Consider the following 19,071-nt stretch of genomic DNA (forward strand, 5'->3'; position numbering starts at 1 on the left):
ATATCAACATAAACTAAATGACAAGATACCCATGTGGGCAATTCCTAGACATGCAATTGAAAATATAAATATAGCACAAAAACAGGATAGAATTACTTACAGACAGCTTCTCACCCTGGAAAGGGGGATACTACAATTAAAATCCTTAGAGGTATTAAAAGAGGAGAAGGCAGTCCAAACATGGTTTCAGTATGGGCAATTACAGGCCAGGTGGAAAATAGATCAAAAAATTGGTTTTATCCAAGTTGAGGATAATCTATTTAAACAAATAAGAGATCAAAGTTTAATGCATATAAAGAGGATATATAATGTATTAATACAGATGGATTCGGAAACAGAATTAGTTAAAGACTGCATGATAAAGTGAGCTCAAAATATTGAAGAACCAATAATGTTGGATACGTGGGAAAGAATTTGGGTAAGAAATGTGAAATTTACACAAGCTCAAAACCTGAGAGAAAATTTTTATAAGATGTTCTATAGATGGCATTTAGATCCTAAAAAACCTGGATTCTATGTATCCGAATGTACAGCCTAAATGTTGGAGGTGTGGTTCTTTCGATGCTACATATTTTCATATATGGTGGACCTGTCAAAAGGTTAAGGCATTTTGGAGAAAAATATGGTGGATTATGCAAAATATCTTTAAAAGAAGGATAAAGTTTACTCCTCAGCTATTTTTACTAGCTATATGTACTGACTTTACAGTGGTAGAGACTAACTTGGTTCTGCACCTAATAACGGTGGCAAGACTGTTGGTGGTGCAATACTGGAAGAAGGAAGACTTGCCTACAACTCAAGAATGGACATTGAAAGTTACAAACTTAGCCGAGATGGCTAAAATATCTGCATATCTTAAAGACTATTCAAATGAGAGATACAAATGAGACTGGAAAAAAATGGATCGATTATATACAAAATAAATATGGAACTAAGAAATTCCAGATAGCCTATGCTTAAGACTAGGAATGATTTGAACTGTTCAAAGTTAATTTAAGCTAAACTCCTTATTAGAATTGAAATAGAAATGAGTAGAGTAGAGTAGAGTAGAGTAGAGTAGAGTAGAGTAGAGTAGAGTAGAGTAGAGTAGAGTAGAGTAGAGTAGAGTAGAGTAGAGTAGAATAGAATAGTTTATTAGCCAAGTATGATTGGATACACAAGGAATTTGTCTTCGGTGTACAGAAAAAAAAAAGAATACATTCATCAAGAATCATAAGCTACAACACTTAGTGATAGTCTCTCTCTCTCTCTCACACACACACAGACACACAAACACACACACACACACTCCTCCTGTGGATTCAATGGGACTTTTAGAAAATCCCTCCTCTGTGCACACACTCCCTCTTTCTCTCTCTCTCTCTCTCCCCTCTTCTGGATTCAATGGGGTTTAGAAAATCTCCCCTCCGTGCACAAACTCCCTCTTTCTCTCTCTCTCTCTCTCTCTCTCTCTCCCCTCCTCTGGATTCAATGGGGTTTAGAAAATCTCTCCTCCGTGCACACACTCCCTCTTTCTCTTTCTCTTTCTTTCTTTCTTTCTCTCTCTCTCTCTCTCTCTCACTCTCTCTCTCTCTCTCTCTCTCTCTCTCTCTCTCTCTCTCTCTCCTCCTCTGGATTCAATGGGGTTTAGAAAATCCCCCCTCCTCACACACTCCTTCAGCCTCTTTCTCCCCTCTTTCTGGATTCGCTCCGAAGTTTTTAAAATTACCTCTTCTGTAGAGACCAGGTTATCAGCCACGTGAGACATACGCTGTGTTTCTATGGCACAGTAATCCCCTCCTCAAACAACACGCAATGCCAATTTAGAAGCCCTGAGCAGCCGAGGCGAAGCAACAGTCCGGGGCGGGGGAGGGGCTGAGCTTGGACAGCCTCGGAGGCAGCTGCTAGCTAGCTCCGAGAGAGAGAGGAAGAGAGGGGAGGGAGGGAGGGGCTGCTCAAAGCAACAGAAAAAGAAAAAATCAGTGAGGGAAGTCCGCAGTCTCCACATGGAGTAAGTCTTCTCCTCCCTCAGCCATTGGCAACAGTTCCCAGGGACGCGTGGGCGGGAATGCACTTGTCTCGAAGAAGAATATACTCTCCCAGTTGCTAGAAGAGCCTCGGCGGCTGGAGGCTTTTTCATAACTTTAAAAAAAATCGGGACTTTTAAAAAAAAAACCGGGACGCGGGAAGAATTGTGAAAAAGCATGACTATCCCGCCAAAAGCGGGACGTCTGGTCACCTTATATATCACTAATAGATGGGACCTGCAACATACTCTCCTGTTAGGCCCAGTAGATTTAATAGAGGAAAGGTGGTCCTAGTTTGTTAAAAGATAATTAAGTAACATTCATATAAATGGTTCCTACATATCTTTTAACAAAATGTGAACATATGAATGCTGACAGAGGGAATCAATGCTCACATTAAAAAAGAATATTCAACTAGGGATAAAAATTAGAGCATTTTCTTTATGTGAATGAGAAAATCCGAAGGTGGGTTGTTTGTATTTAACTTGTTTAGTGTGGTAATGTTCCCATACCAAATTGCTTTGTTTTGAAATTTGGATTGGCATTTCAAATCATAATTATTTAACAGTAATTATTTAATGATTTCAAATTTAAATGCAAAGAAGATCATCTAAAACTAAGAATCTACAAGCACACTGAAGAGTTGCTATAAGAGGAAAAAAATTACAAAGAAATAGGTATAAAACTTGCACGTACAGTATTTATTAACAGTGATGAAAACTCCGCTGTATTTGGTTGATGAAATTAACTTCTAATCTTTCCACATAAAGCAAAGTCAATTGGACTCCCTCGCCCGTCCCCATCTCTAGCTGTTACATATAAAGTGAAAAATGGCCATTCTTTTGTTTCAGTTCCCAATTTCTGGCATCCAGTTTCAGGGTGCCAGAAATTTTGTCCTTGTTCATGCCTACACATAGGCATATATTTATTTCTCCACTTGCCCCAGATCCTCTGGCAGGCTTGCTGGGAGAAAGAATATAAAATATGTATGCAAGGTCATATGCCACCCATATTTATTTTTGTTTCAATAGTGGAAAATATGAGATTAAATATTCAAGCTAGAAGGTAGCTATCCAGTTTGATGTACTGATTTTTTTTTTAAAAAAATGCTCAGTTTTAAAAAATTAATTGCAATGTAACTATTTTTAGCTAAAAAGATTGATGGAGTAACTTTAATATGAGCTTGAAATGACATCAGGTAAAGGGTAGGATTTTTTTCATGCCTAAAATGGGAAATCAGCAAGGTTGTTTTTTAAAGAGCTCTGGACAATTCAAGCTCCTGGTGCTATAGTTCCTAAGAAAGGAGACAGTTTGGTGTAGTGGTTAAGGCACCAGATTAGAAAGCAAGGAGAGTGTGAGTTCTAGTCTCACGTTAGTCAGCTGCGTGACTTGGACCAGTCACTCTCTCTCAGCCCAATTCACCTCACAATTTTGTTGTTGTGGGGAAAATAGAAGGAGGCAGATGTGTTGGATATGTTTGTTGCCTAGAGTTATATGTAAAACTAATAAAGGTGGGATACATAAAGGAGGATTTAGTAGGAGTGCAGAATGCCAAAAGAGAAAGAGGAGTGAAGAGTGTTGGGTTCAGAGGGAGACACCAAGCGATCCAGCTGCAAACAGAAAAAACCAATCATTCAAATAAATCAGCGGTGGGGAATTATGGCCCTTTTATGACTTGTGAACTTCAACTCCCAGAATTCCTAGGTCAGCATGCTGGTTCATTCTGAACATTCTTGGAGTTGAAGTCCACAAGTCATAAAAGGGGCATAGTTCCCCACCTGTGAAATATATAAATAGATCAGCTGCTCCAGTTCCAACAAGAAAACCCATGATTATGCAAATCTTATGTAGTCTTTGATCCTAACCATGTCAAGAACTAAATTTCCATTTCTGATAGCAGAAGAACAGAATAACAGAGTTGGAAGGGACCTTGGTGGTCTTCTAGTCCAACCCCTTGCTCAGGCAGGACACCATACTGTTTCAGACAAATGGTTGTTCAATCTCTTTTTAAATAAACTTCCAGTGTTGCAGCAGTCACAACTATAAATATAAATCATTATGATCTGTGCTCTTTAGTGTTTCATTTTAGGATTATTTATTTCACTGGGGAAAAAAGAAGACAAATTTTCTAGCCCCCAGATAGTTTATTTTTAAAATGAGAAGGTCACCTTAGATTTGTTGAAAATATAGCCATGGAGACATATTATTTTTCAGCATGATATTTCTTTTTTAGTAGGGAGTGAAATCTTACACTTTGGACAGTGGAATAAGAGAATGCATAAGAAATTTGCCTAATGTTTTTATCTTAGATATTAGGAGACCTTCATTCTTAATTCGGAGAAAGAGGTTTTCCTGGCCTTTACTGCAGGAACTCCTTTTTAAAATGTCATTTCACCAACTTGCATCTTTTGCTCCTAAAGGATAATAACATTTCATGGAAATGGAATGAAATGAGAAGATGAGTGTTGGGGAGAATTCATAACAGATGTGAGTTTCTGCTAGTTCACTCCAGATCGGGCGAACAGGTAATGGTGGCTGTGGGAGGCTCCATCCACCCACCCAGCTCCGCACACCCACTTCTGTGCATGCGCAGAAGCGTCACGTGCACATGTGCTTGTGCATGAGCAAACCGGTAGTAAAATAAATTGAAACCCACCATTGATTCATAAGGGTATAGTTTATGGAGGGAAAAAAGCCCACAGCACATTGACACCATAAAAACAAATCAAGAACTTTATTTTTTCTTCATAATTAACCATTATCACCTGTATAATATTACTCATGTTCAGAAATAATTTCCAAGTATGGCATCAAAAATAATGTGTAAAGTGTTTTTTACTTAAAATGATGAGCAAAGTGGCTTCCAAATATGTATTGCATTCTGAAATAAAACACATGGATTTGTGTGTGTGTGTGTGTGTGTGTGTGTGTATGTGCGTGTGTGTTCTTAGACTAGCTGCATAAAGAACCACAGTAGTATAGTGGTTAGAATGCAGTCTTGCAAGCTACTTCTGCTGCCTGCCGACTGCTTGCAATTTGGCAGTTCGGATCTCACTAGGCTCAAGGTTGATTAAGCCTTCTATCCTTCTGAAGTTGGTAAAATGAGGACTCAGATTGTTGGGGGAATATGCTGACTCTGTAAACCACTTAGAGAGAGGCCTATAAAGCACTGTGAAGCGGTATGTAAGTCTAAGTGCTATTGCCATTGCTATAAAAGAGAAAGATGTAGACAAACAACAGAATATAGTATATACATGAAATAAAAAAGATGATACCTTATTATTTAATTTTTAAATCACATTAAAATATTCTCAGTATATTTTCTGGGAGACACCCCCTCCCCTCACTTTAAACATAAGTATGTAAGATAATTTGAATTGTCACTTCAGGCAAATACAGGTAGTCTGAGTTATGATCATAATTGGGACCAGAATTTCTGTTGCTGAGCCGAGTGATGATGTGAGTTACACCCAATTTTGTGACCGTTTTTGCCATGGTAGTTAAGCAAATCACTGCAGTTGTTAATGACACAGTCATTAAATGAATCCAGCTTCCCCCATTGACTTTGCTTGTTGGAAATTTGCTTGGAAAGTTATAAAGGGTGATCACATGACCTGTGTTTGCTATCTCTCCCCCCCCCCAATACATGCTGGTTACCCAACAACCAAGTTTTAATCACATGACTCTTGGGATGCTGCTATAGTCATAAGTGTGAGGAACAGTTGTAAGTTACTTTTCCCAGTGCTGTTGCAACTTCTAAAGGTCACTAAATGAATAGTTGGAAGTTGAAAACTACCTGAACTGGATTTCCAGAGTTAACCTGATATTCTTCCACCTTCTGAATGTGACCTTCCCTAAACTCCAACCAGCTTAGCTGATATTAAGGGTTTGCAAGATTTGTAATTCACAACAATTTGTGAGCCACAATTTGTCTTGTTATGTCCCTAAGAATTAGTTGACAATGATAGTAGCATTAAACCAATATAACCAGGTTATTCTATGGCATTTCAAATGCTGGAAATTCTATACAATGCGGTTAAAAAAACCCAACCCCATTCACTATAGTGTATATCTTAATCATATCACCTTTTCAAATGCAATTTGCAGCCCTGAGGATTTCAATACTGTAACCTGCCTGCCTTTTCCCCAGCTTTATGTTATACTATTGATCACACTGGGTTCAAAGAATGATTGCCGCACTCAAGACACAAGGGCTGCTTTGCAGAAGCCGGTTGCCTTATTTATAAATGTGTTATTGAAAAAATGCATTAAGCCCCTTTTCGGTTGAAAAAGTTTTTTTAAAAAAATATATAAGATTTCCAATTGCCAGGATGTTTTCATGCTCACACTATACACACATTTACTGGTATATAAGATTTAGATGGGAGTCAGCTTGGTGTAATGGTTAAAATATAAGACTACAAACTGGGAGAGGGTGAGTTCTAGTTGTCCTTAGACACAAAGGGAAGTTACCCCTCTCCTAGAAGAATGAAATATTTTGGGAAATATTAAAAAGACAGAATAATATATTTCCCTTAAAAGAGAAATAGACATCTTAAGGGAGACAGAAACTCAGAGCCTCAGCTCCCTGCCCCTCCCCCACCACTACCCAAGCAGATACTGAACTGGGGCAGCTTTAGAAATGCAGATTTGGTAATCCATTACTGTCTGCATCAAGGTCTGGCTCTGAACAAAGGTAAGGTTTGCCTTCAGTCACAATAGGAATTGCACAACAAGCCCCTTCATTGCATCAGCCAAACTTCAACCCAACTTATCTCAGACAAACTCTTAAAATAGGACTCTGACTACAGCCAATAGAATACATTTCTTGCACAGGAATAGGAAGCTCAAGAGCAAGGCCCAAGATAGGGTATAAATAACCCTCACTCTCCACTCCATGTGGTCAGCTGCACCAGGTGCTTGATGGTTCTGCTTCATTAAACCATCATGTTTCCAGTGTCTTTCTCCCTGCTTGGAAGTCAACCGGATGGATATTTCTTCCAACAACTTAGTTGTGTGACCTTGGGCCAATCTCTCAGGCCCAGGAAAAACACAACGGCAATCCACAACTGGGGAAAAAAACTTGTTAAGAAAACTGCAGGGATCTGTGCAGGCAGTCTTCAGGAACCGATAAAACAGAAAGGAGTAAAAAAAAAAAAAAGATTTAGCTTAACAGGAGAAATCAGATGGTTCACTCTTACTGAACAAATCATGAACATTTTTGAATTTCTATGAGAAATGTAAAGAATCACATTATCAGAATAATAAATATCTTTCCCCAGGGCTAACATATTAGCATATGTATTATAGTTTTGAGTTGCTTTATGAGTGCAATATTGCAAGTACTCTCAAATAGAACAGGCCACTGATTTTTTTCTTTTAGATTGTTATTTTTCACATTTTCAAAGTAAATCTTCGCATGAATTCTTAGTGCTGATCCTGCTTTCCATATCAAACATTTCCCTAGCTGCTTCCCTATTCATTTTATACTGGAAACTTATTTAAATCAAAACATTACACATGGGAACATAACGCTTGGATGAAGAGTTATAAATGTTAGTTTAAATAAGAAAACCAAAAAAGACCAGTAATGCTCTTTATATAATGCCTGCACATCGCCTGATGTTGTCACTCTGAAGCTTTACTTCTGATGGAAATATGAATATGGAAAGAAAGAAAGGAAATATAACTAATGGAAAGCAGGACTACTCAGCTGTTGCCCAATTTGCTTTAAGATCATGGAATAGTGAAATCCCCTTTTATTATTTGGTGGATAGCCTGTCTGAATGTGTCAGGCTTTGGGGGTATTACTTGGGAAATCAATTTCCAACCCTTTTGTTTAGCATTGCGAAAATATGAACCATGTTTTTTTGTTACTGCATCAAAACAGAGAAACATTCTCAAGAATTTTACTCTATTAGCATTAGAGGGAGTATGCAAAATAGAACGGCATAGAAAAATCTATTTCTCAACTGGCCATAACTCTTTCGCTTTGCAAGACGGTATAATGAAATGTTCTGCGAAGCAAAAAAAGCTACTTAAACAAGTATGCTGAGAGCCTTTTGAGCAAAGGGAAGGGGTGGTAGCAAGTGATAATGATGCCTCTTTGTCAATGAATGATAGCCGGTGATTGGGGAGAAAGCGAGAAAGAAGTAGAAGAAATTAACTTACCGTATTTTCACGACTATAAGCCGCACTGAAAATCCTAAAATTTGATCAAAAACCGTCAGTGCGGCTTATAACCCAGTGCACTTTATATGTGAAAAAAGATCGAAAATCTCTCCCTCCCGACGCTCAAACTTGAAGCTCACAAGCATGCACACGTCCCTCGGGTCTCTCCCTTCAACCTCGCTACTTTCTCAGTCGGAGACCGGGGGGCGAGCAGAGAGCCACCCAGCTCCCAGCCCCTATAGACTGGGCTGTTCCGTCACCCCCGCCGCCGCAAGAAGGGACGGCAGACCGGCGCAGCCCTTCAGGATTTGCCGGCGCCGAGCACCCCATCCGGCCCAGCAGTCGCCCTGCCTAACTCCGCTGCGCGCCCCAGCCGGCTCTGCGCTGCCGGTCAAGGGCGCGCGGGAGGCGGAGAGGACAGAGCGACCAGAGCGCCGCCGCCGCCCGGTTCGGCTTCCCTGGCCGCGGCGCCCCAGGCCCCCGCGCTGGCGATCTCCCGGGGTGGCGAGGCTGCGCGGGGCCGCTCAGCGGAGGAAGGCAGCCACCTGGCAGGAGAGGCTCGGCCGAAAGGTGCCGGGGTTGGAGCCGCAGAGCCAGGCATGCCTTCCGCCCGGGAAGTCCTGCCCCTTCATCCCCAAAGGCCGGCACGCGGCGTGGGGGCGAAAGTACTTTGCACAGGTCGCCGCGCTCTCCGTCCCAGCCTTCGCCGAAGCCGGCGGGCTGCCTCCCGAAGAAGCCGCCGGAGCGTCCCAAGCCAGAAAATTCCCCAACTCGGGCAGACGGAGTTCCAGTTGCAACCTGCGCACGTGATTCGATGAGGAACCAAGGGGAGCCGGGTCTCTGAGCGCGGCTTATAACCCGGTGTGCTTTATATGTGGAAAAAGTTTAAAAAATTAACGTTAATTGATACTGCGGCTTTTAATCCGGTGCGGCTTTTGGTCGTGAAAATACGGTACTCATCTTTTTTTCCTAAACAATTCCATCTTCTTTGGGTGAGTTAGGTAGCTAAAATTGCCACAAACTTCTTATAACATCAGGGAATGGGAGATGGGTGGAAAAAATATTCAAAGTTTTATCCACTTCTTTCTAAGATTCCATGATTGGACAAAATGTAGAATTATAATCAGATGGATCAGTATAAAGACCTATCAGAGCCAGAATCCAATTATATGTGTTTGAGTTTGCTTGTGTGTGTGTATGTATGTGTATGTGTTTAAAGTGTACGTGTAAATCTAAAGGAAAAGGGTAAAAGAGTCCCTGTGGATTTTACTCTGCTAATCATTGCCGATTAAGAGGGCTTATTTCCATTTTGAGGTCATTGAGCCAGCACTGTCCTAAGACTCTTCCGCGATCATGTGGTGACATCATAGAACGCTGTTACCTTCCCACCTATGTATCTACTCACATTTGCATGTTTTTGAACTGCAAGGTTGGGAGGACATGCATGGGAGCAAATCCTGTTGCATGAACTTGGGCTGTTACTTTTCCACCTGGCAAGTTCAGCATCTTAACCCTATTTGCTGGCTAAATCTTCTCCAGAACAATACCATTTCCTGTCTGAAGGATTTATTTCATTTGGAGGAAGACTGGCATGTTCTAGAATTCTAGAAGCTAGAATGTTAGGTAATAGGGAAGATAAAACAGCATCTTGATGTTATCGAAAACAAAAATTAAAATTAAAAAATTCAACAATTTGCTAAACTGTAATATTGACCTACTAATAGATAATACAACTAAAATGCACCAGATTTTTTTACTGATTCATAAATCATTATTACAAGTCCAACTTGTGCATAGTGGACCTTAAGACAAATGCTACACTATGCTTGATCTTAGTTAAAAGACCAAAAAGCAAAGATAGACACTATATCATGCCTGTCAGAGCCTGAATCTGCAGAAGATGAGCTGGAACTTGAGATGATAGAAATTGAGGGAGTGGCTTTGTTGGTATTGGAGGAAAATGGAGAAGGCCAGGGCCTTTCATGATTAGAACAGCTTGTAGACAGGGAGGATGAACATGAGAGACAGAGCTCAGGCGAGGAGCAAGGACCACCCCCTTCTGATTCGAGAGCACGGAGAGTCAAGAGAAGAAGAGAACAGCACAGACTGAGCAGGCTACTTGGGAGAAGAGTGCCCCACCCATCTTCACAAGGCACATCCTGGGAATGAAACTTAAGGGCATGCTGTGGAGAGGAACAAATGCTGAGTTCCTGAAGTGATTGAACTTTCCAAGAGTCCTTGCATTCTTTCTGGTTTTCTGGACTTATTAACTGGATCCTTTGCTTCCTGAACTCCTGGATTTATTGCTGCACAGCCTTATTGCTGTCCAGCCAGCGCTGGTCTAGACTCTTTGCAGCCAGAGGCTGCTTCAGATGTGTGTGTGGGTTTGTCATCACTTTGCTCTTGGACTAGCCAGAAATGTGGGAGCGTTTGGGCAAATTTGGATCAATAAAGTGGAGGTTTGAATGCCAATTGCCTGTGTGGTTTCTGTGCCATGCCCTGGGACATCACACAATATCTGTTATATAGAAGGGAAGTGTCCATAAAACTATTCCTGAAGATCTCAATTGCAAATTAACATAAAGCTGAATTGCAGCTAGGGAAAGCTAGGGTACCTGGAGATCTCAGGTACCTGGATCTAAATTACATGGGGCCCACACTACATTTTCCTGCACTAATTTTCAAAGGCCTATGATGTCTTCCCCAGTTTGATTTAACAGACAGAGAATGTAATTAAATGTAATGCTCTATCCTCTTGAGCCTCTCTTTTATCCAAACTGCCCCTTTCATATCGACAAATTGATAGTTAAGCGAAGGAACCTGAAAAGATACAGGACCTTAAATAACAATGTTTGAATCACAATATACAGAAGTTTATTACAGAATGCCCTAGTTCTTAACCTTATAGATGCCTTTTACAGGGTGGAATTTATCTCTCTGCTGGATTTCTCCAAATATGTAAATATGTCTTTTGGCAATTCGGTCTTGTCAAAATATGCATGAATACATTTTCAGTGAAGATCTTTTAAATACACATGTGGAGGAACACTTAATATATTTCTGCGAAGGATTTTTAAAGCTTCATCTTTTCCTTGCAAAAGCATTGATGGCCCACTTCTTAGAATGTGAAATGGCTCATGACAATAGCTGGGGCAAAAAATTAATCATCAGAAGGGAATTGTTAATTAAAAACATGAAAATGACAAGAACTGGAAACAGATGTCCCCATCTTTTCAGGCCTGAAATCTGAGCTCTGACACTTTATGGCCAAAAGATTATTACAATTCTGCTGTGTCCTTGATAGGAAATTGATCCTGCAGAGATGCCCTGGATTTTATTCCGGCTGGAGAAATGGGAAGTATCAACTAATACAATCAACAGTTTGTTTTTAGAACTGTGCGTCTATGAATTAAATCCACACTTGTCATGATCTCCAAATCTCAAAGCTTGCAAACAGCTGCCTCTGAAAAAACATCCAGCAAATCTTTCTGATTAAATAACTGAATCTGACAGTAACCAATAGTCCTGAAGCTGCAGGAGGAGCACAATGTTTAAAGTGCAAGTTCTGAAGGTTGAAACTGATCGGTAGATTGACAGCAGAGATGGTTGCTGCAGTTTTTGCTACCGGTGTGAAACTTGCGCGCAATGCATGCACATGCGCTGTTCAATGTAAATTATTGGGGCATGGGCAGAACAATTTACAGTGAACTGCACACACACAGTCACTAAAAAACAAAACGCCAGCGGCCTAGCAGCAGTGAGGGAACCAGTTCAGGGGCATGGCAGGGCTGGGTCGCTGCTGGTTCTGTGATCCAGGCCTGAATTCCACTACTAGTTTGGCCGAACCTGGCCGAACCGGGAGCAACCCACTTCTAGTTGACAGTATTCAAAGATACCAGCAAAGGAAAGGGCAAGGTTTACTGAGAATTAACTCTTCTGCCAAATTCTGAAATTCTAGATTGGCAAACAAACCTTTCAAGAAATGAAGGAAAATTAAGTGAAATTAAGGAGCCATGTTAGGTGGATAATGCATTAGTTTTATGGCTTTTTAAATAATGGATATATCTATATCTATCTATCTATCTATCTATCTATCTATCTATCTAGATAGATAGATAGATAGATAGATAGATAGATAGATAGATAGATAGATATAGATATAGATATAGATATAGATATAGATATAGATATAGATATAGATATAGATATAGATATAGATATAGATATAGATATAGATAGATAGATAGATAGATAGATAGATAGATAGATAGATAGATAGATAGATAGAGATAGAGATAGAGATAGAGATAGAGATAGAGATAGAGATAGAGATAGAGATAGAGATAGAGAGATATAGATATAGATATAGATATAGATATAGATATAGATATAGATATAGATATAGATATAGATATAGATATAGATATAGATATAGATATAGATATAGATATAGATATAGATATAGATATAGATATAGATATAGATATAGATATAGATATAGATATAGATATAGATATAGATATAGATATAGATATAGATATAGATATATAACACTGAGCTTGTCGATTAGAAGATTGGCAGCTCAGTGGTTTGAATCCCTAGCACCACATAACAGAGTGAGCTCCTATTACTTGTCCCAGCTTCTGTCAACCTAGCAGTTTGAAAGTACGTAAAAAATGGAAGTACAAAATTAGGGACCACCTTGGTAGGAAGGTAACAGTGTTCCATATGACTTCGGAGTTTAGTCATGCTGGCCACAAGACCACGGAGATGTCTTCAGATAGTGCTGGCTCTTTGTCTTAGAAATGGAGATGAGCACCGTCCCCTAGAGTCGGGAACGACTAACACATATGTAAGAGGGAACCTTTACTTTTATATAAATGTCTCTCCCCCCCTTAATGGTTTTTTCAATTCTGATATTGTACCATTATATACCATGAAACAAATGCTTCAAGATGACCCACAAACATTAACATTTAGATAACTTTATTGTCATTTTAAAAAGTTTACTGTGAGCGCTGGCCCACATTAAAAATGAAATTCTGTTGCCTGCTCTCAAGAGTGTTGCAATTGTGCTGATAAATAAATAAAGGGAGACTAGTATAGATGTATTTCAAGCTATTTAGCTCTCATCAGCTAGCCATACCCTTACAATACATACCTATTTCCCTGGCTTAGCTGATAAAGGAGGAGAGCCTATGGCTTAGTGGTTAATATAATTGCCTAATATGTAACCTGGGCCCAGGTTCGATGCCCAGTAAGGGTATGGCTAGCTGATGAGAGCTAAATAGCTTGAAATAGATCTATACTAGTCTCTCTTTATTTATTTATCAGCACAATTGCAACATACACACACACACACACACACACACACACAAAATATATACCTGCACCAGGGGTGGGTTCCTGCCAGTTCCACAAAACTACAGTGCTGTTTAGAACTGGTTCCAGCTCCCTTCCCCAGCCCGTCCGCACATCATCAAGATGAAGAGCGAGAGGAGGAATTCTGGGAGTTGAAGTCCACAAGTCTTAAAGCTGTCAAGTTTGAACACCCCTGGGGTTCTTTTCTAAATGGTTAGGGGTGCAAGGGTCTTGTAACTTGACAGCTTTAAGACTTGCACACTTCAATGCCAGAGTTCCTGAGCCAACATGACTGGAGGAGGAATTCTGGGAGTTGAAGTCCACAAGTTTTAAAGCTGTCAAGTTTGAACACTCCTGGGTTTTTTTCTAAACGGTTAGGGGTGCAAGGGTCTTGTAATTTGACAGCTTTAAGACTTGCGTGCTTCAAATGCCAGAGTTTCTGAGCCAACATTTGGGTTGCTAAACAAAAGCATTTTAAGTGACTTTCACCACATTTTACAAGTTGGCCATGCCCACCCAGTCCCATGGCTGGCAAGCCACTCCCACCCGGTCCCATGGCTGGCAAGCCACTCCCACCCAGTCCCATGGCCGGAAAGACACTCCCACAAAGCAGGCCACACCTACAGAAGAGGTTCTAAATTTTTTTGAAACCCACCCATACTTGCGCCCATACTTATGTATATTAATCACTGTCCATTTTGAATATATAGTGGAAAGAGGAAACTTGAGACTTCACAAAGTTGATGCCATATGGAAAAAAACTGAATCTGGATGTTCTGCTTCGGATACCATGAAGCCTTCTCCCAGAAGGTAACAAGAAAAACAGGTCGTGAAGAGGATGTGTAGTGTCTCAGACAATCCTGCAGACTCTGCTCAAGCATTGCTTATATACCCTGTCCTGGATAGAAGGAAGTGAACTACCAATGATCTTTTCTGCCATCCTCACCACTCTCTGCATCGCCTTCCTGTCTAAAGCAGTTTTTGTGTTCATTTTCTTTTAAATTTTGAACGTCTTTTTCTACCAAGGAGAGCTGTGATTAAATTTAAATGACAAAGTGTGTATTATGAAGTGCATTTCTAACCATAGTAAACTTTTGCATGTCTTTCTGTCCGTCCATCCATCCATCCATCCATCCATCCATCCATCCATCCATCCATCCATCCATGGTGGGTTGCTGCCTATTTGGCCCAGATCAGGCAAACCAGTAGCAATGGCAGGAGGCTCTGCTCACTGGCCCAGACGGTGCACCCGAAGGGGTGCATGCATATGCACACAGCTCTACATGCAAGGCAGCTCCACTGATGCAAGCAGCAGGTGCTTGCACTCATGCATACGGCTTCACTCCTGTGAGCAGCAGGCGCTTGCGCCCGCATGGCTAGCTCCATTTGCACAAATGGCAGGCACTTATGCTCACTCATGTATCTCCACTCATGCGAACAGTGGGTGCTTGCATTTGTGTATGCAGCTCCACTTGCACAAGTGGTGGGCACTTGCACTTACAGCTCCACTGGTGTGAGTGGCAGGAGCATGCTCTCATGTGCAAAACTTCATTCGCATGCATAGCGGGCACGCCCACCCGCTGCTCACACAAATGAAACTGTGCATGCCTCAGGACCATTCCTCCACCCTTGCACCAAGCCAACAAACCAGAAAGGTTGGGAACTGCTAGGTTAAGGTGTCAGGTTAAAAACTGGGAGACTGTGAATTCTAGTCCTGCCTTAGGCACAAAGCCAACTGGCTGATAATGCACCAGCCACTGCCTAGTGGCCCTAGGAAGCAGACAAGGGCAAACCATTTCCAGGAAAGAAAGAGAGAAAAAGAGGGGGGGAGAGGGGGAGGGGGAAAAGGGGAGAGGGGGAGGGAGGGAGGGAGAGAGAGAGAGACAGAGACAGACAGAGAGAGAGAGATGTTTTTGCTCATTTTTGCCCTCCCCCCCTACCTACCTACCTGCCTACCTACACTTTTTCTCTCCCACCCTACCTATTGTATTTCTCTCTCTCTATCCCTCTATCTACCTACCTACCTATTCTCTCTTTCTTCCTACCTATCTACTGTATTTCTCTCTATCTCTTTCAATTTCTCTCTCTCTATCCCTCTACCTACTTACCTACCTACCTACCTACCTACCTACCTACACACACACACATTCTCTCTCCCTACCTACCTACTGTATTTCTCTCTCTCTCTCTCACTCCCTCCCTACTGTATTTCTCTTTCTTTTCCTCTCTATCTCTCTATCTACCTACCTACTTTAAAAAAGTGCCTCTTCAAAACTTTAGTGTGTCTTATACTCCAATGCATCTTATACTCTGAAAAATACGGTATGTATGTATGTATGTATGTATGTATGTATGTATGTATGTATGTATGTATGTATGTATGTATGTATACTCATACATATATTTGGAGCAACTATTTTAAAGAAGCTGTCCCCTAATATGCTAGCTATTTCCATTTCTTTTTAAAAAGTGTGTGTGTGTGTGTGTGTGTGTGTGTGTGTGTGTCTGTGTGTGTAGACTATGGAAGGGAATAATTTGCCAACAGTTGGCAATCTACCACACATCTTCCCATGTTGTAAAAGGCACACTATTCACCCACTCACGTGAACATAAATAATAGCAGGGCAAAAACTATTTCAAGAGACACATTATACATCGCAACACCTAGTGAAAATGAGAGAGTGATTCTCCAAGGGAAAAAATTGGAAGGGATAGGAGGAAGAGAGAGAGAGACAGAGAGAGACCCTCTTCTTGGAGCTTCTTAGTGTTATCAAGAATGACCAATTTAATTTAGATTTTTATATTCTAGAAGTTTCCTTCTCATTTTTATATGGGGCAGGAGAGGGGATCTTTATGTGCCAGCTCATATGTGATCACTCCCCCATCTCATTCATGGCAGCCACGCTGACTGCATATCAAAGATTCCATGAATGTAGGGAGATGAAAGGCTGACAGTATTAAAATTATATCTGATTGTGGCTCTCATCAATTCCTTTAGTCGGTGATTTTGAAAAGAACAAAGATAGACAGAGAAATAGATGCCTCACTTCAAGGGCCCGATAATAACAATGTTTATCTGGGGAAGAAAAGATCTTGATGAATGCCTGAGAGGCTGAGATAGTTGAGGAGAGCTGCTCCAAGTATACACACTCCTTAAATAAGAACAAGAGTGAAGATGAAAAATCTAGTTTTTCCACTGAAAGGCAGATATAGCTGGTTTAGGCTTGGTTATCTTGTGAGGGAAAAAGCAAATGACGAAAGAAAGAAAAGATTTAATAATTTATCATAGCAGCTTAGGTATCAAAATAAGCCAAAAACATGAGTATAATAATGTAATAAACATGGTATCTGTTTTCACAATAACTTCCTTAGTGCTGTTCAAATTCCTTGTCCCCTATTTTTAAAAAATATAAAAAACAAGGCAATGACTTCTGACATCATAGGGTTTGGGGCCCAAAAAAAGAAAGATAACATCTTTAACTAACTACTCTGTTTCTCCAAAAGTAAGACCTCCCAGGATAATAAGCCCAATTGGGCTTTTGAGTGTATGCAGTAAAATAAGTCTTGCCCTGAAAATAACCCTATTGCAACAGAGCAGCAGCCATGATGTGCCTACACTAGCTGCCTACTGCATCTCAAAAATAATAAGACCTCCCCAAAAATAAGGCCAAATGAATGTTTTGGAGGTCAAAAGAAAATAAGACCATGTCACAGTAACAACAAAGATGAGGATGATAATGATGATGACGTCACACCGGAGTAGTACAGAATATGGCAGGATAGTTTTCTCTACTATGGTAAATAGAAATTTTGTGGCTTGCCAAGCCCACCATATAAAACATTTATTTCCATATATGCAGATCTCTGAATGCAGTCATTTTGTGAGTTTGCCGTGGTATGTACGAGTCCCAAAGAGTTGATTATATTATAATGTTGTATTCAAGGAACTATCCCCAAATTTGCAGTCACTAAGATTATCTAGATATAGACAGAGGTTTTGGAGAAGAAAACATTACCCCAGATACCATAAGCAAATTCAAGATTCTGTAGCTCAAAACATCTGGAGGACATTAAGTGAAGCCTACCTCTGACAGATGGGAAATTATTGCATTGGGCACAAATGAGCACTGGAGCATTCCAGGGATTTCTAGATTAAAAAAACAACAACAACAGCACAATTTCCTGCCAATAATGAAATGGGCTGTCTGCAGGGAGAATGGATAAAAGTTGGGTGAAAATTGTTTCCATGATTCATCAGATTTACTGAGAAATGTCTTATCCTCATTTCTTCTTCCTTCAGCACTCCTCCAGGGCAGGTATAAGAGAACACCTATAGCAGAATGGGTTTGTATATGTGGTAAAGGAGAAGTGGAAGATATTTCACATATTCTATTACGCTGCGAGCTGTACAGAGCTTGTAAGTCTGCACATATTCTCCCCTTGTTGGAGAGATTGCCAGGGAGGGCAGACAATTTTTATCTAGGCTTTCTCCTCCAGGACATTAACCCGGTTACCACGTATGCAGTGGCAAAGTTCTGTGCTGCTGCAATGTCCATAAGAAAAAAATTGGCTACAGAAGTATAGTTGTCATCTTGTACCAATTATCTAGACATATCTCTAACAATCTTTGGACCATTGTATTTACTCCCATACTTAATGGCTTTGCACCCAGGTAAACCAGGGAGTGATCCAAACATGTGTTAGGTAAGCTCCCCATTGTGAGAGCGAGTACGTTCAGTGAAGTGTTGTGAGAGTTGTATTGGAGAACACACAAATCAGCATACAGAGACACTGCAGTTTAAATAGGCTTTTACTTTCGTGGAAATAGAGGTATCAGAGTCCATCAAACAGTCCAAGACATACATGGATAAGTCAGTCAGTCATCAATGTCTTTCAGTTAAGGGATAATCCAAATAACATAGTCCAGTAATCATATAATCAGTTCGGCATTCAAAGTTTGCCAACAGTTGCAAAACTTACAATAGCTCACGGCACTCAGATCAGCCCAGCATCTAACGAACAGAGAGAGCTAACAGTCATTCTGGCTTCCTCTTATGGCCGATTGAGGAAAACAGCAACCAATCACATTTTACAGTATGGTTTAAAGAAACAGATACAACATTGTTACATGATTTATATATTGCCAACCCAACTGTTAGAATTATATTCCTAACAACATGTATGTTATTTTCCACTTTTAACATCAATACTTTTTAATTATATCTTAATGTCAGTACTTTTTAACATATTGTAAAAACTAATGTGTATTGCTGGTCTTTGACCCTAATAAAGATTTATGCCTTATACCTTATCCTCATTTTGAGGGGATGAAATCCCAAGGACACCAGTGTCCATGGAAGAAGGACAAATCAAGTGGGTAGTTGTACAATTGTGTAATTACCATACCCTTATCTCCATTATACATGCATGTGAGAAGAATGGATGCAAAGAGGCAAGGGTTTGACCACATGGTCATGACACCCATCTCGACTGTTTTTACTTCTCTTTCTCTGGGGATGTATTTACTCAAAGA

This window comes from Thamnophis sirtalis, unplaced genomic scaffold, assembly GCF_051295495.1.
Source record: "Thamnophis sirtalis isolate CommonGarterSnake01/CBP01778 unplaced genomic scaffold, rThaSir2_p1.2 scaffold_5, whole genome shotgun sequence".
NCBI lineage: Eukaryota > Metazoa > Chordata > Lepidosauria > Squamata > Natricidae > Thamnophis > Thamnophis sirtalis.